The sequence below is a fragment of the Notolepis coatsorum genome, assembly GCF_963971535.1.
Source record: "Notolepis coatsorum genome assembly, chromosome: 8".
In the NCBI taxonomy this organism is placed as follows: Eukaryota; Metazoa; Chordata; class Actinopteri; order Aulopiformes; family Paralepididae; genus Notolepis; species Notolepis coatsorum.
Window position 1 is genome coordinate 119417172 of NC_140172.1, and position 24684 is coordinate 119441855.

Genomic DNA, 24684 nt, shown 5'->3' on the forward strand with positions numbered 1-24684 from the left:
AACTAAAGAGGCAGAAAATAAATATAAGAAATATAAAAATAAGTTGACTAATATTATGAGAAGATGTAAGAAGGATCATTATAGTAGAATATTAGATAACAACAAATATAATATTAAAGGTGTTTGGAAGATATTAAATGGTATTATCAGGAATGGATCTGTTATGGTTTGTAACCGACCTCAAACGCAACGGCACAGACAGGAAGTTCAGAGTTAGCCAAATGCTAGGGCGTATTTATTTACAGAGTCAAAAGAAGGATAAAGTACAATAATCAAACAAACGGGGAGACTGCCTTCGGCAGAGTCATCTGCCGCTCTGCAGAATCCTCCTGGTGATAGTGGTGGGGAATTGGCATGTGACGTTGTAGCGGCTCTGCAGATAATCCCAGCAGATAGTGGTGGGGAATTGGCATGTGACGTTGTAGCGGCTCTGCAGATACTCCCAGCTTTCACTCAAGGTGGAAAACGGAGAGAGAGAGAGAGATCAGAAACAGTCCAACGAAACACAGAGGCAGTGTGGTTCCCTCCTCCCTAGCTGGGTCCAGAACCAGTTGACCGTGACAGTCCTCAGTGTTCCCACAACACACAATTTAGCCGAGTTAGTGCAACAAAACGAAGTCTTCAGTGTCTCTTCTAAGACACACAATCAGAATAATCCAGAGGGGTTTGGTTCCACTCACCCAAGCGCAACGCGTAAAGCAGGCAAAACGAGGCGCAGCTCCAAACGGGGAACAAGGTTCTCCACAGCGGTTCTCCACAGAAAGGTCCTGGAGAGAAAGTAGACCAGGAACAGCAACGGGGAAAAGCAGGCAAATGCAGTTGTATTCCAGAACGACCCGACAACGATAGAAGGAAGGTCCTGGTATATAAAGCCCTCTGGGGCGCTAATCACAAACTATGACAGCTGCGTGATGAAAGTGGCAATCGTTCAAAAAGCGTGTGGCGGGGAATGCACCAATCAGCACCATACCTCAGGAGAGCGTGTGGCGGGGAACCAACCAAACCTCACAGGATCAAGACAAATAAACTATCCTCAGTATTTTATGGAAAAGGATCAAACTATTAGCAATATGGATGATGTGGTTAACAACTTTAATAAATCTTTTGTAAATATTGGACCAGAATTAGCGGGAAAAATCCCAGATCCAGTGATTCCTGAAGACATAAAAGACAATTATATTGAAAGAAATCCTAGTTCAATGTTTCTGGAAGCGGTAGATGAAAATGAAATTATAGAAACTACTAATAAATGTAAAAACAAGATATCTACAGACAGTAATGAAATAGATATGAAAATAGTAAAAAATGTCATTAGTGGGATTTCAAAACCACTCACGCACATCTGCAATTTATCATTCAAAACTGGTCGATTTCCGAATAAAATGAAAATAGCAAAAGTCATACCTCTGTTCAAGACTGGAGATAAACACCACTTCACAAATTATTGGCCTGTTTCTCTACTTCCTCAGTTTTCAAAAATATTAGAAAAACTCTTCAACAACAGATTAGATAAATTTATTGATAAACATAATTTACTCACCGATAGCCAGTATGGATTCCGAACACACCGGTCAACATCACTAGTGTTAATAGAACTCATTGAAAAAATCACAAATTCCATAGATCAAAAAAACCATGTAGCTGGAGTATTCATTGACCTAAAAAAAGCATTTGATACTATTAATCATGATATATTAATCAGGAAATTGGAGAGATATGGGATCAGGGGGGTAGTATTGGACTGGGTGAGAAGCTATCTAAATAAAAGACAACAATTTGTGACAATGAGAGATTATAAATCTGAATGTTTGGACATTGCTTGTGGTGTCCCCCAGGGGTCAGTGTTGGGTCCAAAACTGTTCATCTTGTACATTAACGAGATATGTAAAGTATCCAATATATTTAAATGTATTTTATTTGCGGATGACACTAATCTTTTTTTTCTGGTGAGAATGTCCAGCAGCTTTTAGAAGTCATCACATCTGAAATGAAGAAATTGAAGGAATGGTTTGATAGAAACAAATTATCATTGAACTTGAGCAAAACTAAAATTATGTTGTTTGGAAACTGTAGATTGGATACTCAGGTACAAGTTAAAATAAATGATGTGATTATTGAAAGAGTTTATGAAAATAAATTCCTAGGTGTAATAATAGACCATAAAATCTGTTGGAAACCTCACATAAAACATGTCCAATCTAAACTCTCACGAAGCATTTCAGTCATAAGTAAAGTAAAGCACATTCTGGATAGAAAATCACTCTACATTCTCTACTGTTCACTAGTTTTACCATATTTAAATTACTGTGCTGAAGTCTGGGGAAACAATTATAAGTCTACACTACAACCACTTTTTATCCTCCAAAAAAGGGCCATAAGGATAGTTCACATTGCAGGTTATCGTGATCACACTAACATATTGTTTTTGGAGTCAAAGACATTGAAGTTAAATGATCTTGTGGAATTTAAAACGGCACAATTAATGTATAAAGCAAAAAGTCATGCACTTCCAAGAAACATTCAAGAATTGTTCTTTGATAGGGAGGGGGGTTATAATCTGAGGGGAGAACACAATTTAAAGGTGCTAAACGTACGCACTACCATGAGAAAACACTGCATCTCGATATGTGGAGTGAAACTGTGGAACAGTCTAAATGTGGTGCTAAAGCAATGTCCAAACATGAGACAATTCAAACTGATGTATAAGGAAATTATGTTCACAAGGTACAGGGATGAGGAAGGGACTTGATATTCACGGGTGTTTACATTTTTATTTTCTATTTTATTTCTTTTATACATATATAGTTTTTGTTTTTTTGTTTTGCATATATATATATTTATTTTCTTTCTTTTCTTTTTTATGTTTAAAATAGTACACTCATTTGAGTAATGGAAAAGGGGTCGGATTAAATAAGTGTATACTTCTTCCTACTCCTTTTCGAACATGCAGATTGAGTTGTTTTGCTTTTTGTTATTGTTGTTTGTATTCATTGCATGTTCGAAATAAAGATTCAAATCAACTAAAAAAAAAATACCTATGAGCAGGGGTTTTGACTTTCCTTCTAATTAATTCAGTTAGAGGAGGGGGTGCAAGGTTATTGAGGGTTTTATAAACCAAACAGACTGCTTTGTAGCATTTAAGATAGTCAAAGCTTAGGAATTCATGTTTGGTCAGAACATTACAGTGGTGGTAAGATTGTTTTTATTGTCAAACCTTGAGGGACCTTTTATACAGTGATTCGATGGGTTTGAGAGTAGTTGCCGAAGTGAAAGACCAGCTTGACAGACAATACTCAATGTGAGAGAATATCATGGAGTGGAGATACATTCGGGCTGCCTTCTCTGGTAAATTACTCCTGATGCGTCTAAAGCTTTGGAGATCGAACTTGACATTGTTGCTAACTTTCTTTATATGGCTCTTGAATGTCAGGTTGGAATCTAAAATAACAGAGGTATTTGAATTATGTTACTAAGTCGAGAGTCCACAGGAAATCAAAGTTGTAATGAAGGTGATCTCCAAAAAAAGGTGATCTCCAAGAGATGAAGAACTGGAGGCCTGTCTCTTTGCTATGTAGTGAATATAAAATGCTGTCTAAAGTTCTGGCTAACAGACTGAAAAAGGTGATGGACCAGGTCACAAACATATTGTGTGCCTGGCAGGTCCATTGTTGACAATGTGTCACTAATTCGAGATATTTTGGAAGTCTCTGGTTTAGTGGGTTTTGATGCTGGTTTAATTTCTTTGGACCAGGAAAAGGCCTGTACGTGTGGAAAGTGTTGGAAAGGTTTGGCCTCATCCCTGGATTCATTGCCAAGATTAAGGTGTTCATTTTAACATTAACACTTTGACTGCCTAAAAACGATTTACAACGTCTTTGCTGGCGATGCTAAAGTTGCCGGGGGACGCTGTAAGTCGTCTTTATATCAATATTTCAAAAATCTGCGATCTGATCCATAATGTACCTCCGCTGGCCTGAGAACCACCAGCAGGACCCACTGAGCTCTCTGGCGGTTCAGGAGCGCCATCTGGTGGCCGATCGCGCAACCGCTTAACAGGAAGCACAGTGGAGGTTGTGATAGATGTCCGTATTGCTTCCGGCCACTCGGGATAGGTTCCGGCACTCTAGCTCGTCACACTACATAACGATCGATTGCCAACAACTCGATAAACAACATGATTTGGACGTATATACCATTATACAAGCTGGAGATGGACCGGGTAATAATATATCCCATAATGATAAAATTTCTACTCGACGATGATCGCCCAACGGCGCGCGGACACTGGGGTGAGTTTCAGCGTGTAACGTTACCGTCTTCGATAATAACTGATATTATCAACATTTGACCCACATTAGATGATTGGTATAACGCTGCCCACGGAATTATAAACGCCCCCTCGCCCATCCGGTCAACATCAGATGACGTGTAGTAACTTCTAGAAGTACGTCTAGTTGGAATTTTTTATATCGCGCGGATTGCCATCAAACTGTATTTCATCATCAATATAATGCATTTGGGGCTATATATCACGTTCTGGAGAAAGCTGCAGAAAGAGATGAAAACATACTTATACATTAGACCATACTTTACTATGAATATGTGAATGAAAAAGTTTAACGTTGCTACACAATGAACAATACATATAGGACTTTGAATGGGCCCTAATAATGGCAATGTAGCAATAGAATTTAAAAAGTTATAGCCCTGCAAAGAAGGGGACTTTCTCCATAGACAAATAGCGCTGGCAATCTATGGTATATCATTAATTTAACCCATGGCAGCCAAAGTGTTAATGGCTTGTTTTTACCTGATTTTAATACACATTTTATTTGATCTGCATATGCAGATGATACTATTGTGATTGTTAAAAATCAGCAAGATGTGATGGTTTTGGGTAACATTGTTGACATTTTTGGGAAGTTGTCAACTGCAAAAGTGAACTGGGCAAAGAGTGAGGCTGTAGAAGTTGGGGGGTGGTCCACAGGTCTTCCTCAGTTGCCAGGAGGATTAAGTTGGAAGAGGGTAGGCTTAACATACCTGAGGGTCTATTTAGGTGATGATCAGACTGTAAAGAAAAACTGGGAAGGAGTGGTAGAAAAGGTAGAGGGGAGGTTGGCCAAGTGGAGGTGGCTGTTACCTCACATGTCATACAGAGGGGGGGCTCTGATCATCAACAACTTGGTTGCATCAACTCTCTGGCACTGTCACTATCCCAGACAGAGTCTTGTCTGGGATAGTGGGAACAATGTGAACAGTGGCCTTCTGCTGCCCTCTGGCAGACACCGTCAGATAGTGCAATCTATTATATATTTATGGCTAATTATGGTTGATATGATGTCCTCATTTATGTTATCTTGGGCTCTTCCTTCCCTTGTTTGATGTCGTCCTCCTGTCTGGTTGTTGTATTATGGTTATTGTTACAAAGGGTCAGATTAAACCGAATATATATATTTATTGTTTGATATCCCTTGTATAATATTTGTATATCGTTTGATATACCTTGTATATTGTTTGTATATATACACGGAATATCCCTTTACCTGTGTACAAACCAGAGTAATATTCGCTCTCCTATTGGACAGCGACCCCCAGGCGCCAACGACCAAGCCCCCAACGGCAAGTTCAAAGGCAACTCCGGGCATGTCGCTACATGCCCAGAGTCTGCGCAGTAATACGAGACAGAACTGAGGTTGGCACTAGATAATCACCTTACGTATAAATACGGCGCAGGTGTAAAACAGCAGTAGTTCAAGTTCAGTGTCCAAGCCTTCACCACGCATACAACGTGCAGTGAAGTGAGCAACCTTGCATCTAAATAGAGCATTGAGAACCGCGTGCGAATAGAATGCTAAAGTGTCAGAGTTTAACGCAGTAACGTTGAGTTCGACTTAATCTAATGTGAAGTAATAGTCGATCATTTATAGTGTATCGTGCGGCTACAGTTCTTCAGTGACCAGCATTACCATCGGTTCGTTGTGTATTTAGCTAGTGCACTTATCCAGGCTGTGCGCCCTAAATCCGTGCCCACACCCGAGGAGTCCTAGGCGAGAACCGTTGGATATGTACACAGGAGAACCTACACCGGCGACTGCAGAACCATTTCTGGTTGGATTATATTGCTTTGGGACCGTGACCACTGGAGAAGAGTACCGTCGATTCCACTGTCGTTTGGGATTTACCCCCGTGAGGATCATCACTCGGGCCCGCCTCTAGGAAGAGGCTGGCTAGCTGTCGTCAATGCTATTCGAGCATCTTGGATTACAACTGTTGCTTTGTCTGCTGATCAAGGGAGTACATGCACCGGCTCCTGTATCTGGAGCCTCGTTATTCCTCGTTGACCCAGACTTTGTACCCGAACATTCCTCTACCCCTACCGGCCTTACACCCCGGAGGGAACCCCCCAGTGTCTCCAGCTGGTACCGGTGTGGCCTATATAATTGCTATACCACAGGTGGTGTCAGCTTAGACCCATCCTAGTATTCATACTATTCTCATTGACTTATGCTCTTGACTGACTTTACGTATGTTCTTCGCCATACAAGCGCGAGCCTAATTCTCAATCTGTAACCTAACGTTGCTTAATAATAATAAATAACCCTCCAATAGAACTTTATGTGTCAATGCCGTATTCTTGTGTGGGTGTTCACCATATATATTCATGTACTGTATGGCCAGTAATTAAAGTACATAACTAGTAGTGGTTTAATATATCACAATCTTTAATACAGTCAGGGTATTGTAACCCCTCAGTTACAGTTATGCTTTATTTTTTTTTGAACAAATGTTTTTAATTTTCCATTTTTTAACATAAAACTAGACAAACAATACATTAATAGTAGAAATCTATGATAAATCACAGGACAATGATCGACATAATAATAGCAATAATGACAGTCCAGTAATTAAATCAAAATAAATGTAGATTAAAAGACATAAAAATAATAAATACAATACAATACAATACAATACATATGCTCTTGCTCGCTCTTCCTCACTCTTTCCTTCCCCTTCCCTCCCCCTCCACCCCCCCCCCCCCCCCCCTCAGGACCCCCTTTGGACTATACATCCACTATTCCGTTTAACATCAGGGATTACAAGTTCATATGCTACCCTTTATCTTCTCCACCACATCTAACCAGATTGCTATGCTGGCTTCATTAACACCTACAATTTGTGCGGTAGATATCTCTAGATAAATCACATCGAGATAGGTAAGAACCCATACCTTCCGGCACATTTTATCCGGTTGAATCCAGCGTGATGCTATCAACTTTTTGGCAGCCGTAAGACCGGACAAAATTAGTCTCTTTACACGTACAGAGGTTGATAACTGAGAAACATCATTCAACAACAATACAGAAGGCAGTACAGGTATGGTCAGAGATAAAAATTCTGATAATTGAGTGGTTACTTCTTCCCAGAATATCTTAACAGGAGGGCATTCCCAATACATATGCATAAATGTACCAAGAGCACCGTTTAAACACAAGGAGCATCGAGGGTCTTGTCTGAGCCCCATTAGGTGCAAACGTCTAGGAGTCAGGTAAGTCCTATGAATAAAATTAAGATTAATCTGTTGATGATCCGGGTTGCGTGACGACAGCCGAACGTTTGCCCAGACTTCATCCCAATCAAAATCTACTTCCAAGTTTGGGATATCCTTCCTCCAAACTGAGTCTAGGGGAAGGACATCATATGAGGACGTAAGTAAGTGACGATAAAAGTCAGAGACGAAGCCTCTCGATGTCTCCTTTTCATAAAATAATTTGTGATATCTGTGGTGCTCAAGTGGAATCTTTAATGGGACTCCATGAGACTTTAAAGCTGCTCTTAATTGTAGATAGAAAATATGAGTGGAGCTGGTGAGGTTAAATTTGTTAGATATATCTTGATAGCTGCAGAGACCCCGGTCATCGAAGATATCCCCCAATGTATGTATGCCCTTCTTTTCCCATTTAGGAAATCTGATAGGTTGTTGTGCAATAAGGAGTAAATTGTTATTAAATAGGGGAGAATGACTATGCCATTTATGGTGGTTAGTGCACTTTTTCTGTGTGTCACGCCATATCCGGATAACATGTGTAATAAGGGCCAAATTTCAAGTTGCATTGCTTAATTGATAAGTTGGTGTACACTATATCCTGCAGTCTATGTGGTGCCACTATGTTCTCCTCTAATGGTCTCCAGGATACAGATGCTTGAGAATCAAACCAGGTGATCAGTGGTCTTAAAGAGAACGCTTTAAAATAATAGTTGAAGTCTGGAAATGCTAAACCCCCATCGGCTTTATTTCTCTGTGCAGTGGATCTTTTTATTCGTGGAGGTTTGTTGTTCCAAATAGATTTATATGCAGCGGAGTGTAATTTTTGCCAGTAACCAACAGGGGGGGGGGGGGGGGGGGTAACGGCAACATCGAGCTGAAGAAGTTAATTCTGGGTAAAACATCCATCTTAACTATTGATGCTCGGGCCTGTACTGAGTTTTTTAGTTTTGACCACCTGCCGAAGTCATTTGTGATCCTATCTAGGAATCCGGAATAATTATACTTCACCGTTTGGCATATAATGGGGAATATTTCAACTCCAAGACATCTAAAGTGTTCTACCATTGGTATATTTGCTGGGAGGGAGGTAGCCTTCGCAGTCACATTGAGTGGAAGGAAGGCCGATTTTGGCCAGTTTATCTTAAATCCCGATAGATTGCCAAAATCATCTATTACTTTGAGAAGATGAGGTGGTAGGGTTTTGCATGAACAATATTACATCGTCCGCATATAAGCTAATATGATGCTGTGTGCCCTTAATTGAGATCGGCTCTATAGACTGGGATTGTCTTATGTACTGTGCCAAAGGCTCTAGGGATAGAGCAAATAGTCCGGGACTAAGAGGACAACCCTGTCTGGACGAGCGCGACACAGGGAAGTGTGGGGAGATGAATTTACCTGTTAAAATCATGGCCGATGGATCTGTGTATAGTACTTTGATCATATTAATGAATCCATCTCGTAACCCCATCCTTCTAAGTACTACCCATAAATAAGACCATTCCAACCTGTCAAAGGCCTTCATCGCATCCAAGGATAATACAGCTGTAGGAGGCGCGGCATCCTTGCTGGAATCTATCACATGCAGTAACCGTCTAATATTATCCGTGATCAGGCGGCCTCTTATGAAGCCTGTCTGATCAGGGTGAACTAAAGATGTCATATGCTTTTGAAGTTGGATGGCTAGTACCTTAGCGTACAGCTTGAGATCGGTTCTGAGGAGGCTTAAGGGTCTATAACTACCGCATTCGGTGGGGTCTTTGTCTTTTTTAAGGAGGACAGATATGAGTGCCATATTGATGTCCCTGGAGAAGTTCCCCTCTTTGATTGAGTATAAAATCATATCAAGTAATAGGGGTCCAATTACATCCCAACATGAAAGGTACAGTTCTGGTGGAATGCCATCCCAACCAGGGGCCTTACCACTTTGCAATTCAGATATAGCCTCCCTAAGTTCCTCTAGTGCAGTGGTCGGCAACCTGCGGCCTCGAGGCCGCATGCGGCTCTTTAGCCAATCAGCTGCGGCTCCCTGGCCCAAAAATTATCTTTTCTTTTTTTTCTTTTTTTGGATATCGATGTCATACTGTGACACTGAAATGAAAAAATATTTCATCAACTAAGATATTTAGTCAACAAAAGGCTTACCTGTATGCCTGATATCTGGTGCGAAATTTGCGAACAACGAAAAATTTACTTTTTATTTTATAGATTTTCCACAAATAAGGGAAGGACTCTAATAGAGCTGCATAGTTCAGGGTTTTATTTCAAAGTAGGTTTACAGATGCAAGTGTTTTTTCTCCTTTTCTGTGTTTTATTTCAAAGTATGTCTACAGTACACATGGTAGTCTTTTTTCAAAGTGGACTACTTTTATTTTATAAATGTTCCACAAATAAGGGAAGGACTCAAATATACCTGAATAGTTCAGGGTTTTATTTCAAAGTCGGTCTACAGACACCAGTGTTTTGTCTCCTCTTCTGTTTTTTATTAAAAAATAGGTCTACACAGCCAGTATTTTTTCTCCACTTCATAAGAGTTTGAGGTTTTCCTTTGTTATAACAGGTAAAAACAGCAATTAAAAAGTCAAAAATTTTCTTTTTGTTGCTTTATAATCCCATTAATGCAACAAACTGTGTGCTATAAGTATAAAGTATAATAAATCGCAAATTACTTTGGGTATGCAATTGTCAGGCGTTTTATGCTAAATGTGGGGTATGCTTGGGGATATATAAAATGTTATACACTGTGTTATCTTCATTTTAAGGGTAAATAGGTTGTGCGGCTCCCTGAGCATTTTATTTTGTGGGACGGGGGAAAAGTGGCTCTTTTGATAGTAAAGGTTGCTGAACCCTGCTCTAGTGCAGCGGTTCCCAAACTTTTTTGGCCGTGCACCCCCTGTCACCTCCCGACCTAGCTGACGCACCCCCCAATGGGTTTCTGTTAGAAAAAATTGTTGCTGGTCTCCGTGCACAGATTTTATTTTTTATTTTATCTCTTCCCACGGCGACTATGGATAGGGAATTTCTTTATTTAATTAAAATGTTTACGACAACATGGATGCATGTACTCTGCCAGCATGTTTAATATCCATAATACTAAAGGTTTGACTAAGATTTTTATGAAATTTTATTGTAAAAAAAATAAAAATAAAATGTACCACCATTAGCCTTTTCATGTCACGCACCACCTAGAGGGCGCTCGCGCACCCGCACCACAGTTTGGGAACCACTGCTCTAGTGTAATAGGTGCATCTAACCGTTTAGCGTCTTCCTCTGAAAGTTTAGGTAAGTTAATTTGATCAAGAAATGTATCCAGTTTATTATGATCGAAAATCACTTCTGACTTGTACAGGTTGGAGTAAAACGTACTGAAAGTCTCGTTGATTTTTTTGGGGTCTGTGATAACAAGTCCCTGTTGGTCCTTAATAGCAGGGATATCAGCAAATTGTTCATTGGATCGTATCTTCATAGCTAGTAGGTGACTCGGTTTAGAGCCATGAAAGTAATAATGTTGTCTTGTTCTGCGTATTTGAAATTCAGATTGTTGTCTTAAGTAAGGGATAATGCTACATGTCGCAAAATAATTGACCGACACGGAGTTTAAAATACCAAGGCGCAGCGCCGAGGTGTTTTAAACGTCAGTGAAGGTCAATTATTTTGCGACAATGATCGAGTATAGCGATACATTATCCCGCTTATTACATGGCTAACTTACTAACAATATACCTAATTCATCGACAAGACTAGATCAAATGAAGACGCAGTTGTTCTGTGGCTCTGTCAGCCCAAATAAAGTGATTATTATTATCGGCAGCCGGCAGGTCTCTGGTCTGATTGCATGACTGAGTGCAGCTGTGCATATGCTGAGCAGCACTGATACAGTGTTGTAGTGGGCTTGATTGCGAACAGCTGCGCACAGCGGTCATTATTGTCCCACAGCGGTCATTATTGTGTGATAACGGACCTCTGATGCGGGCTATTGACCAATCACAAGCAAGCATTTCGGCGAATGTGAAAACGCCATGTAATAAAATGGAGTTAATATCCTTTTTTAACACTTTAATTTGAGACTCCAGTTGACACGAGTAGTTGCGTTGTAAAGAGGAGAACAACGAAGAGTGAAGCATTTCCAGCTCTACCAATTTGGATTGACGTTTCTTGCGGAGGTAAAGACAGTAGTGTTTTCCTTGATAAAACCCTTTACCGATATCCATAACGTTCTGGGGTCTTGTACCGAACAGGCATTAATCTGCAGGAATGCATTTAGTTTATTTTTGAATTGTAGATTGAATTCAGTGTTTTCCAATAGTGTCGAGTTAAAACGCCATCTTGGGGCTCGGGATGTCATTCTACTGAATGAGCCCTTTAGGAGTAAATAGTTGTGATCTGACAGTGCAATGGGTCCCAATTCAACGTCAAAGCTATCAAATAGTCTAGGGCAGGGGTGGCCAACCCGCGGCTCGTGAGCCGCATGCGGCTCTTTGCCCGTCAATGTGCGGCTCTTCCATCCATAAAAAGAAATAGATTTTTTTTTTAATTTTTATGTCACTCATTCCATAAGGACGTAGAATAAACATTTACAATTTTTTTTTAAATGGTCCATTTGCATGTTCTTGGTATCTGAATCTAGGGACATATATGGATCAGTGTCAGAAATAGTGTGTCTGTTACTAGGCTTGAGTAAATTGTAATGAACCAAAGGAGAATATCAATTCTATTTAATTTTTTTTTATCTTTGACTGTAAATAACACCATGCTAAAATTGACCAGACCTGAAAAATCAAAGCAAATGAATAAAGGGAAGATGATTAAACAGAAGGTTTTGTAGATACAGTACTGAATTCTGCCATCTTTTTTATAATGTAAATTTCTCCACCATTTTTCATCATATTGCAACACCGTTTTTTGCAAGACGTTCACAGAAAGGTAGAGAAACTAACTGCGTTCTGTTTTATGGCAATAACGTTCAGGTTTGTGGGAGATAATCCCAAAAAATAAGAGAAATTAAAAAGTAAATCCAGAAGTCAGATGATTGACAGGGGCTGGTGTGAGCTGGGTAGGGTAGTTTTTCGAAATTTGAAAGCCCTGAGTCTCTTCCTTCAAAAGACTACACTCACTTTTGGCTGTGCCACTTCCTCCTGTCAATATGCGCCGGTTTCCGACTCAATGCCCTGAGATTTCTATAATCTTATATTTCACTAATAACAGTTAAAATAATTGGTAAACAAACGTAATGCTGAAAATATACACTTTTACTGTATATCTCGGGCTTAAGAGGTTAACCCTGTGAGGCCCAAATTAAAAAGAAATTAGCAACTTCAGAGGCCAGAGGGTGGGACATATAAACACATTACTATCAAATAGCATTGTGAGGCTGAACAACAGGACCAATTGACTATACGATGTGCTTAAAGGGGAACTATCTTATAAATGGCTTTTTTCAGTGTTTACCATTGTTTCTTAGCTATGTGGACTTATATTAATAGGATATTATGTCTCTAATTCTCATATTGGCGAATTCTTCCAATTTTCCTCTCACAATATTCACCCTCACTGAACTGAGTCATCTGAAAATGTGCATATCTGTGATGTCAGAGATTTCTCAGCTGCATAATAATGTGGCAGTTGATGTGGCAGTTGGCACCAGGCCACACAGTGGTTGGAGCCCAGCCTCAAAACGGCTTAAGATCTTGAGGTAGAAAAATGCGGTTTTTAGTACTTGATTAGAAATACAAAACAATGCATTAAAAAAAAAAAAAAAACTAGGTGTTCCATAGACTCACAGGAATTGTGTAAAAGTGCCCAAATAGTGAAAGAAATAGTAAAATAGTTCCCCTTTAACATTTTTTAAATAAACATTATTTTTTTAAATGGCTAAAAGTGATTTTGTAATTTTGCAACCGTGGGTCTCACAGGGTACTTTTAACCCTGTGAGGCCCAAATAAAAAAGACATTAGCAACTTCAGAGGCCAGAGGGTGAGACCTATAAACACATGAAGGGTGCCGTGACTGAAAAAAAAGGTTGAGAAACGCTGGTATATGGTGTGGCTCTTTGTGGTACCACAGTAATTTTTGTGGCTCTTAGTCTCTGACTGGTTGGCCACCCCTGGTCTAGGGGATGCAAAAACATAATCTATTCTAGAAAATGTCTTGTGTCTTGCTGAGAAAAAGGAGTACTCTCGGGCCGTTGGGTTGAGTGATCACCACAGATCATTTACACCTGTATCCTTGGCCCAAGCCTGTAGTGCATTAGAGGCCTGTTTCTGGTCATAGGATGTGGTGAGACTAGATTTATCAATCGAGGGATTCCAGATGGCATTAAAAATCCGCACCAATTATAAATGAATACCCAGGGAGATCTAACATTGCTCTAGTGAGTGAAGCGTAGAAGTTAGCGTCGTAAAGATTAGGGGCGTAAGCCGCGATTTTCCTGTTACAGTAATCTATTTTAGCAATAGTTACTCGGCCATCTGCATCAGACCATACGTCCAACAATTTAATATTCAACTTCCGTTTCACTACTATAGCTACACCACGGGATTTAGTGCCAAATTTTATCCGCCAGCTTTACATTGTCAGCCAATAAAAGGTGCGTTTCACTTAAAAGAGCCACATCAACCTGTTGTCTTTTCATCCATGTAAGCACGCTTTTGCGTTTATGTTGTATATTGAGACCCCCTGTATTCCAAATCAAGACATTTAAATTAGCCATAGTCTAAACAGGTTGCAGTATTCCTGTGTGTAATTCGTCTGGAGTAGCAATTCATAATAGATATATATCCAACTGTTAAGGTCCTGTTGGGAGCCGAGCTTGAGCATGAGAACAAACATATAAAATACACATACATATAATCCCCTATTCCCACTTCCCTCCCTCCCTTTAAAGTACACAACCAGTATACCCATATCGAGCAATTCATCCTTAACTCCACTATGCAAATTGCCATAGGGTCTAAAACTATCAATTCTACCATTAGTAGAATGTCATCAGTGGCTTGGCCACTCTCCCGTTAAATAAAAAGGAGATATAAAAATAAAAGATGCCTCAAAGATTAGAGTACATTCACTTAAACCTTATACGAACTTGGATAAGTTAAAACACACAGAAGAAATAGAAAAGAAAGGCATTGGAACTAAATAAGAGAAACCTCAAAGAGTAGAGTACATTTACTTAAATCTTAAAAGAACTTGGCTAAGTTTAAACACCTAGAAGAAATAGAAAGGAAAGGCAGTGGAGCTATTGCAAAAGAAAAAAGGTTTAAATACGTATATGCAGCACGTCCCCCAGGCCAGGGGTGGGCGATGTTCTGCTGTGAAGACTGTTGTTTCCTCTGGAGGTGACCTAAGCCGTGTGTATAGTCACAGAACGCATGTTAAAGTTCTAGAATATTCTATTTCATTTTAATAAAAGTGCCATTGGTCCATCATATCAGGAGAGGGCAGCTCGTCTGATATTCTAGTATATTCTGCAATGTTCCATTATGTCTGGTCGACGTCTCCAATATGTCAACAACAGGAAAGTGCTCGAAATGTCAATAGATCTCGAAGTCATATGCAAATGCACACACACAGGGAAAACATCAGGTTATCAAAATTTATATGACACCGTTTGGTGTTTAAGCCATAACGAAGTATTCAGAAAAAAAACAGTATACTATAGCCTATCCTCCCCGCTTGGACGGGGTGTCCTTATGGTTCTTCAAGAAGGTTTCAGCTTCATCAGGCGAGGAGAGATAAATCCTCACGCCGTCTTTGACGATGGACAGCTTCGCAGGATACCATAGTGTAGGTCTGAGACCTCGCCCGTAGAGTAGGAACATCACGGTCTTGTAACGGGATCGTTGAGCCACAACTTCGGGGCAGTAATCTTCATAGAAATAGACTGGTTGCCCTTTGTATTTCAGATTACCTTTCTTCTTCCGTGCCTCTCGAATAATTATTTATTTTATTCCAATTTGACGTAGGCTAGCAATAACTACTCTAGGATTGTTGTTGTTTCGGGCCCCAATTCTGTAACATTGATCCACTTCAGGTGACGTAGAGAGGATATCCGATCCCATAATTTCAACTAACACTCCTGCAAACGAGACATTGGGTTGTTCGCAGCTCACTGATTCCTCTAGACCTACTATACAAATATTAGGTCTGCGGGATCGGTATTCGAGGTCGAGTATCTTAGCCATTAGCTTCTCGTTGGTTCCTTCTATCACCCCGAATCTATCCTTGTGATAATTCAAGCAGGATTCCACTACTTCTATAGGTTCGGTCTGTTCACCATGCGATTCCCATAGCTTCACGATTTTGGATTCGATAGATTCTTTGATAGCGTCAACCTTGTCGGATAGGGAGGATAAACCTTCAGTTAAGTTCTTCTCCATTATCTTAACTTGAAGCCGGAACCCTTCTATTAGCTTAGCAAGATACTCCGTGTCGGTTGAACCGTCGTCTCTCTTTGACTCGTTTTCTTTTTTCTTCTGTGACATCGTGGTTCTTTCAGTCAATATAGTTAGCTGGAAACCTCAGGTGATACGTACAGGTTTAAACGCATTGGGGGTATAAAAAGAGGCTTTTAAAGGCAAAATATAAATAACAGGAGCGGAGCTGTTAACGGCTGTGCCTTTTATGTTTGTGGCCTTGAAGTGTACTTTTGTCTACTGCCTTCAAGTAAAGCTCGTTAAATCGACTCCTGCCTCGTCTCTACTCGCTCTCGTCCTGCTATATTGGGTTCTACCTCCACCATCACCACCATGTCTAACCGTAACAGGCACAGGTTCAAATGTATGGCGCCCCCTGCTGGATTATTAGGAAAAGTGCAGTATACTTATACTAATATGGCGCGACCCAGGTCAGTCGCCGTTGGTTTCGCTCAGCAACGATTGTGCACATTTTTAGCTATTATGTTTGTTTTTACTACTTTTTTTATGAAAACATCACTGGCGGGCACGTCATACGACCGCCAGACACTTATGGACCTAAACTCCGGACTCAAAGAGGAGTTTGGAGACACTTTATGCCTAGAATGGCCACCGGAGATCAGGCGGGACAACAAAGACAAAGGAGCCGGCAGAAAGAGACACAGAGGGAAACGAGGAGGAATCAGACTGAGGTTAAAAAGATCTGCTTACCACCCAGCAATTCCATCCATCTTCCTGGCGAATGCACGTTCGTTGGAGGGGAGGATGGACGATCTGAGAGCGAGGGTCCGTTTCCAACGAGAAATAAAAGACGTCAACATCATGTGTTTTACGGAAACATGGCTCAAGCCAGCGACTCCGGACCACAGCGTCTCTCCCTCGGACTCCTTCACCGTCCTACGTGCGGATCGCACGGCAGCCTCCGGCAAGAGCGTCGGTGGGGGTGTCTGCCTCATTACCAACAACGGTTGGGTTAGCCCCAAGGAGGTGCAGGTACTATCCCGTTCATGCTCCCCGGACATGGAACATCTCTCCATTCTATGCCGCCCGTTCCACCTTCCCCGAGAGTTTACTGCGGTCATCATGACTGCTGTATATATCCCTCCACAAGCAAACACCGCCAGGGCCCTGGCAGAGCTACAAGATCATCTCAACAAACATCAGATTAAACATCCGGACGTAGCGAGCGATGATCGTAGCTGGTGATTTCAATCAGGCGAATTTGAAAAAAGTGCTGCCGTCCTTTTTTCAACACATCGCCTGCTCCACTAGAGGAGGAAACACACTCGACCACTGCTACACCCCGTTCAGAGCCGGCTACAAGGCTGTAGCGGCTCCACCATTGACGGGGGCTACAAGCTCATCCGATCACGACTCCATTATCCTCATTCCGGCTTACAAACAAAGATCACGTGACGCCGTCGTGTCACGTGAGACAAAAAAATGGACCGACCAATCAGAGGCCACGCTTCAGGATGCGCTCGAGGATGTTGACTGGAATATGTTTCAAGGAAGCGCCAGTGACGTCAGCAAGTGCGCCGACAGCGTTATCTGCTTCATCACAACACTGGCTGATAGTATTGTACCCACAAAGAAGGTGCGGGTGTTCCCAAACCAGAAACCGTGGGTGGACAGTACTATCAGAGCAGCTCTGAAATCCCGCTCCACTGCTTACAACCTGGGCAGAGAGTCGGGAAACATGGAAGAGTACAAGGCTTCAGTCTATACTCTGCGCAAGGCTGTAAAACTTGCAAAACGGACATATGCTGATAAACTGGAGACACAAATGGCACAAAACGACACAAGAGGCTTATGGCGGGGACTGAGGACAATAACTGACTACAAAGTCAGCGCCCCCTCAATGGGGAGCGACGACGCCTCTCTCGCAGACAAACTCAACTCTTTCTACGCTCGGTTTGGTGTAGACAGTGGCGCCGCTAGCTCAACGGCTAGTGACGTCACTGGCGCGTCGGCTGTTGTGGAGGGGGGGGGGGGGGGGGGGGGCAACCGCGGGGGGGCGGGAACGCTCTCTCGTTGTCGGAACACAGTGTGAGAAGAGCATTTATGCAGGTGAACACCAGAAAAGCTGCTGGCCCAGATGGTATAACAGGACGCATACTTAAGTCCTGTGCCAACCAGCTAGCCCCAGTGTTTACCGCCATATTTAATCAATCCCTGGCGGAGTCAGTGTTCCCTGCCTGCTTCAAGATGTCTACCATCATCCCTGTACCAAAGAAACCCTCCCCAACATGTCTCAATGACTACAGACCGGTGGCACTCACCTCTGTGGCCATGAAATGTTTCGAGAGGCTGGTCAAGGATCACATTTGTGCCTCCCTCCCCAGTGATATGGACCCCATGCAATTTGCATACAGGCCAAACAGGTCCACTGACAATGCGGTCTCCCAAGTACTGCACAGCACCCTCTCTCACCTTGACCACCAGAAGGGGGGCTATGTGAGACTGTTGTTCATTGACTACAGCTCAGCGTTCAACACCATAGTCCCCACCAGACTGGTGGACAAGCTGATCGAGCTGGGTCTGAGCTCCGCTCTGAGCGCCTGGATACTGGACTTTCTGAGCGAAAGGCCCCAGGCGGTCAGGGTGGGGGGTCAGACCTCCAACACCATCACCCTGAGCATCGGGTCCCCCCAGGCCTGTGTTCTGAGCCCCCTGCTGTACTCACTATACACACACGACTGTGTGGCCAAGTTCAGCTCCAACTCCATAGTGAAGTTTGCGGACGACACAGTGGTGGTGGGGCTGATCTCGGACAACGACGAGAAGGCCTACCGGGAGGAGGTTGAGGTACTGGAACGCTGGTGCCAGGACAACAGCCTGCTCCTGAACATTGGTAAAACCAAGGAGCTGATCGTGGATTATAGGAGAGGACAGCAGGAGACACACACACCACTGTGGACAGGGTGAGCAGCTTTAAGTACAGTACATGGGGGTCCACATCTCAGAGGATCTGACATGGTCAACACACATAGATTCAGTCGTAAAATAGGCAAAGCAGCGCCTCTACCACCTGAGACAGTTAAGGAAGTTTAGAGTATCTGGGAAGATACTCCAGTCCTTCTACTCCGGAGCTGTAGAGAGCATCTTGACTGGAAACATCACTGCCTGGTATGGAAACAGCACGGCACAGGACAAGAAGGCCCTACAGAGAGTGGTGCGCTCAGCCGCTCCACGGGTATTGCACTACCACCCCTGCAGGTTCTATACAACAAGAGGTGCAAATCCAGAGCCTGCAGAATAATGAAAGACCCACACCACCCCAACAACAGCCTGTTCATGCTGCTGCGGTCAGGCTGTTGGCCTGCGAACCCCAGCTACTAGGACAGAGAGGCTTCGGCTCAGCTTCTTCCCCCAGGCCATCAGAGCCTTGAACACTGAACTTTACACACACAAGCACACATGAGCACACACACGACACACACACTGTACACGCTCACACACTAGCAGCCACTTTAACATGAGCAAGCACACACTCATGCTGCACACGCCCACACTTATGGCCACTAAGGAAAGGTCACTTTAAAAATAGTATAGCATAACCTGAGATTGTATAAAATATGTAAATAACTATGTACAAATACCGATATGCCCTACTATGTTACTTGTTTATTGCACAATATTGTTTTATTGGATTCTATTATATGTTGTTACTACTGTATTGCACATCGTTGCGGGCAAGACCACCCGCATTTCATTGTATACTTGTATGCCGTGACAAATAAAACTCTTGACTTGACTCTTGACTTGGTCTATTGTGGTAAGTTTTTCTGGGATAAACTGCACTGGCTCCCACAGAGTGTACTGTATCTGCCGAAGGAGGAAGGGGATCAGGGTTTAGTGCACCTGGAGAGTAGAAAAGCAGTTTTTAGATTGCAGCATATCCAGCGGTTTTTAATAGGTTAATAGGAGGAGGTGATGATGTTATCTGGAAACATGTAATGAGTGCCATTTTAAGGGGAGTGGAAGGGGTGGGTTTGGATGCATCTCTGTTTTTAACTGACTGTAAATGTGCACATTTGTGTGAACTGTCTCCTTTTTATACTGAGTCTTTTTAGAGCATGGGTTTTATTTAAATGGAACCGACTGGAGTTGGAAACTTCACTGTTCTGGCTTCTGGAAGAACCTCTAATTTATGGAGCCCAGCTAGACATTCAGGACAATAAATAATAGACCTGGCCCTGTCCAGCGTTTGCGCTCAGTTGGGGCAGTAAAACTGAAACATATAGTGGATGTAGCCAGGCCACGACATAGAGGCAGTGGATTCTCTACTGGGTCTGAGGTCAGCCCGTCATACCAGAGACATTTTAAATGCTTGGACTGAAAAACACGTGGAGTGGAACAGAAAATCCTGAAGTAGACCAAACTGGACTGACGGGACACATGTTGGGTTGTTCATATGTTGCTCCTGCTCATCTGTATATGTTGAATGGAAAAAATATGTATAAATATTGTGTAAAATCGTTTAATAAAACCCAATTGAGTGGAAGAACAGACACTGTGTGGAGAAAGAGACTGAAGGTCCAAGATAACTGTACGCCAGTGTGAAGAGTTCTGTATAAACCACCACTAAATAAGAGGACAGGTGACCAGTGGAGAATTTTGAAGGGGGCAGTAGCGGTCAATAGTGTTGTTGCAAAACTAAATCCCACTGTATCAATTTGTTGTCCTTTTTGTCAAGAACCAGAAACAATGTTTTACTGTTTTTTAGATTGTAAAAGACTTGAAGGTATGTTCGAAAACCTTGAACAATGTGTTTCTGAACTGTGTTCAGAGTTGGAGTGAAACAGCTTTTGTGTTTGGTGCTGGTTACAAAAAAGAAAATATAATGAAGTGGCAAACGTAGAATTTTGTTGTGGGTCAGGCCAAAATGGCCATTATAAGAGCAGGAAAATCCAAATGGAAAATGGAGCAGGTGGTGAGCTGATGCCAATGTTTAAGGCATTGGTAAGAGCCAGGGTCAGAGTAGATTTTATTCACTCATGAATAATATTGATGAATTTTTGTTTCAATGAAGTTATTTGTTGTGTTGTAGAATTGTTGTTGTATTTTAACACTGCTTTTATGTGAGATCTCATGTGGTCTTGAGTATGACGAGAAGACATGTATGATGTCAGTTATAATGTGTATTTATTGAATTGTATTGACACACACCTTGTAGTGAGATTATGTAAATAAATGTAAAAAAAAAAAATATATATATATATATATATATATATATCTATCTCTCTATATATGTGTGTATATATAGGGATTAGGAACTCACTCACAGTGTAATCCCATACGTACTGATGTAAAGCCATTAGACAACTTTATGTAGAGTAGCAGAGTCGCAGCTTGATTATAATGATCTCTGTGCAAAAACACACACATATCTCAATGCTAATCATATGCAAATAACTCGCTTAATTAATCAGGCTTAACGGCGCTGATGAAATCCCTCTCTTAGTAAGAGATATACACTTCAGACTAGAGTGGTCTTACACACGCTTACACTTGTGCTATGCATGGATATGCACATGCACGCACAGACGTGTGCACACACACACGCATGCAGGGACGTGCACAGGACTTTAGAGGGGCAGGTGCTCAAAGGCTGAAAAGGGCACTACACTTGTGTGTACATATTAACCGAGCGAGCGTAGCACGCGAGCACGATTTTTAAGGGCCCTTTTCGGGCGGGGGGCCCCCTTTTTATGCTTTTTGGGGGGTTTTGGTGATCAAATATTGAATATTGAACTATAAAAATCAGTGCAGGAGCTCACTTATCCTTGAAAGACACTTTTATCACTGACTTAAAAGGCCCATACATCTCCATAAATGTTCAGGGGGGAGGGAATAAGTGCTTACCCTACAGACCCCAAGAAGTGCTGCATATTCTGTATTGTTTAATATAAATGCATTTTTTATTCCAATCCCGATTTGTATTTGAGATTCCCAAATCCCATCGGACTTGACTGCTTCGTGTACCTCAATGCGTGTAATACCAGCATTCAACTGTATGCGCCACAGCGGTTTCTATCATCATCATCATCACCACCCACGCTATGCATAAAATATATAGGTCCGCGGAGAGGCACGCTGAGGAGGCCGTGCAAACTGCAATGGAATATGGGGCATCTCTCTCTCTTTACCTAATATTTTTATTATATCCTGAAATTTTTCTGTTGGAAGGTCAGTCTATATGCGTAACGGTAATGAGGAGGCCGTGCAAACTGCAATGGAATATGGGGCATCTCTCTCTCTTTACCTAATATTTTTATTATATCCTGACATTTTTCTGTTGGAAGGTCAGTCTATATGCGTAACGGTAAAAAAAAAAAAAATCTTTTTTTATTTTATTTTCAAAAAGGGCACTTTTTTGATGAGGCTCAAAAAGGCAGGTGCTCAAGCACCCCTTGGCCTCTATGTGTGCACGTGCCTGCACGCATGCATGTATGCACACACGCACACCCTTACCAGCGATGATCTCATTCTCTATCTACTGGAGGCTTGCCAAGGGGGAGACATTTATGCATTTACTGGAATTGCACATGCAAAAGTTGCCCTCTGGTGCCTGGAACCATGCGAGTCAACGGCCTGTGCCACCTCACCCCCTACCCCAAGAGCTCAGAAATCATTCATAAGGCAATTGGATTCCCGGTTGGTCTTCAAATTGCACCACCAATCATGGCAACGCGTTGAGTTTATTTGCTATTTTATTTATATTTTTTCTCTCTATCTCCCCCCTCTCTTTCTCTCTCTGAAACTATTTCCTATTTTGACACTTTTTTTACACTCTCTTTCTCTCTCTCTCCTTGTTCTGTTTGAGGGAACAGGTTGTGAGTGATCAGTGGTGAAGTCATATAATCTGGAGTTGAACCTGGCAGTGTGTGTGTGTGTGTGTGTGTGTGTGTGTGTGTGTGTGTGTGTGTGTGTGTGTGTGTGATTTTGTGCTTGGTTTTGCGCTTATGTCTGAGAACGCATGATGTGAAGTGGGATAACGGAAGCTGTGTGTGTATATTTCTGTGTTGTGTGTGCGTGTGTGTGTGTGTACAGTATGTGTGTGAGTGTGTATATTTCTGTGTGTGTTGTGTGTGTGTGTGCATGTGTGTGTGCATGTGTGTGTTGTAGAAGAGAATACCACACTTGGGTGAATCCAGCTGTGATGGTAATGGCAGTGGGCAGATGTCTGAAGCAGACGCTGCTAATGGCTCTTTCAAACTGGGAGGGACGGTGACCTTATAGCATCACTCTCATCCTTCTCTCCTTCATTCCCCTTGGTCTTTCCCTCTCCCCTTTACTTCTTCCTCTCTTTTCATCTCTCTCTCTCTCCATGTTTCTGTCTCTACATCTCTCTTCTAAATTCCTTTCTCTCTCTCTACATCTCTCTGTTAGGATTGGGGGTGCTATGAGGGTGAGAACGCAGTTGCAGACCAGGAAGAGAGGAGGCAGAGACGGCAGGGTAACGGGGAAATATATAAAGGCTTTACTTGGACGAAATAATACAAAACGGAACATACAAAGGCTCAGCCGAGCTGGCTCTAAGACAAAACAATACTGAAGGACACGAAAACGGAAACATAAACTACTTACAACACTTAAGGACATGAAGCAAGGGAACACTGAGGTGAGTGAGGGTAACAAGGATGGTACTGGAGACAATGACGCCACAAGGAAAGAGAGGAAGACACACACTTAAATACCAAGACTAATGAAGATTGGCAACAGCTGGCCAGGCCAGTCCAAAACAACACTTAACCACTAGACAAAAACAATATACCAAACAACACTAACCAGGGAAACAAATTCACACCAGGGTGGGGAAGTTCAACAACAATACACACAGTGACATTCCATTAATCAAAGTAAGCATGTGAGTTAATAAGGGCAGAATCAATGTCTGAACCAACTGGCTCGTCTGGCCACAAGAGGGAGGTAGAGGACCACTGTCAGGAGGTAGGGGACCAGGTAGGCGACCATTGTCAGGAGGGAGGAAATGTCCAATGTCGTTCTCATAACCGGACCAGCAGGGGCTGGCCCTGGGGACGTTACACTCTCCCCTTCACTCATTCTTTTCTCGACATCTTTATCATTCTCTCTGTCCCCCTCTTCTCTAATTTCTCTCTTTATCTGTACATCTAGCTCCTTCACTCTTTCTTCTGACTTCATCTCTGTCATTATCTCTCTCCATCTCCTCTCATTCCTCTCTTTCTCTCTAAATCTCTCCCCTTCACTCATTCTTCTCTCTCTACCTTTCTCTTTATCTATCTCCCCTCTCTTTATCTCTCTCCCTCCACCTCTCTCTCTCCCCTTCTCTTTATCTCTCTCCTCTCTCCCCCTCTTCATATCTCTCTCCTCTCTTTATCTCTCCCTCTCTTTATCTCTCTCCCTCTCTTCTCTCTCTCCCTCTCTTTATCTCTCTCTAGAGCTGTTTCTTAACCTCGCCTCAGGTTCAATCCCCCATTATCCCCTTTCCAACGACTTCCTTTATTTCTCCCTCCATCATTCCACCCTCTCACTCTGCCTGTTATTTTTCTTCCCATCTCTCCCTCTGAGATGAACAGATGAGACAGAGACAAGGGTGGCTTGTTTTAAAATGTGATCATGTCCCCAAAGTGAATAAGGCCATCCAAGCTTTATATATGTGGTGTGTGTGTGTGTGGGGGGGGGGGGGGGGGGTAATACCGATCTGAATACAGATTTACTGTGTGCGCAAGACTATAGTTC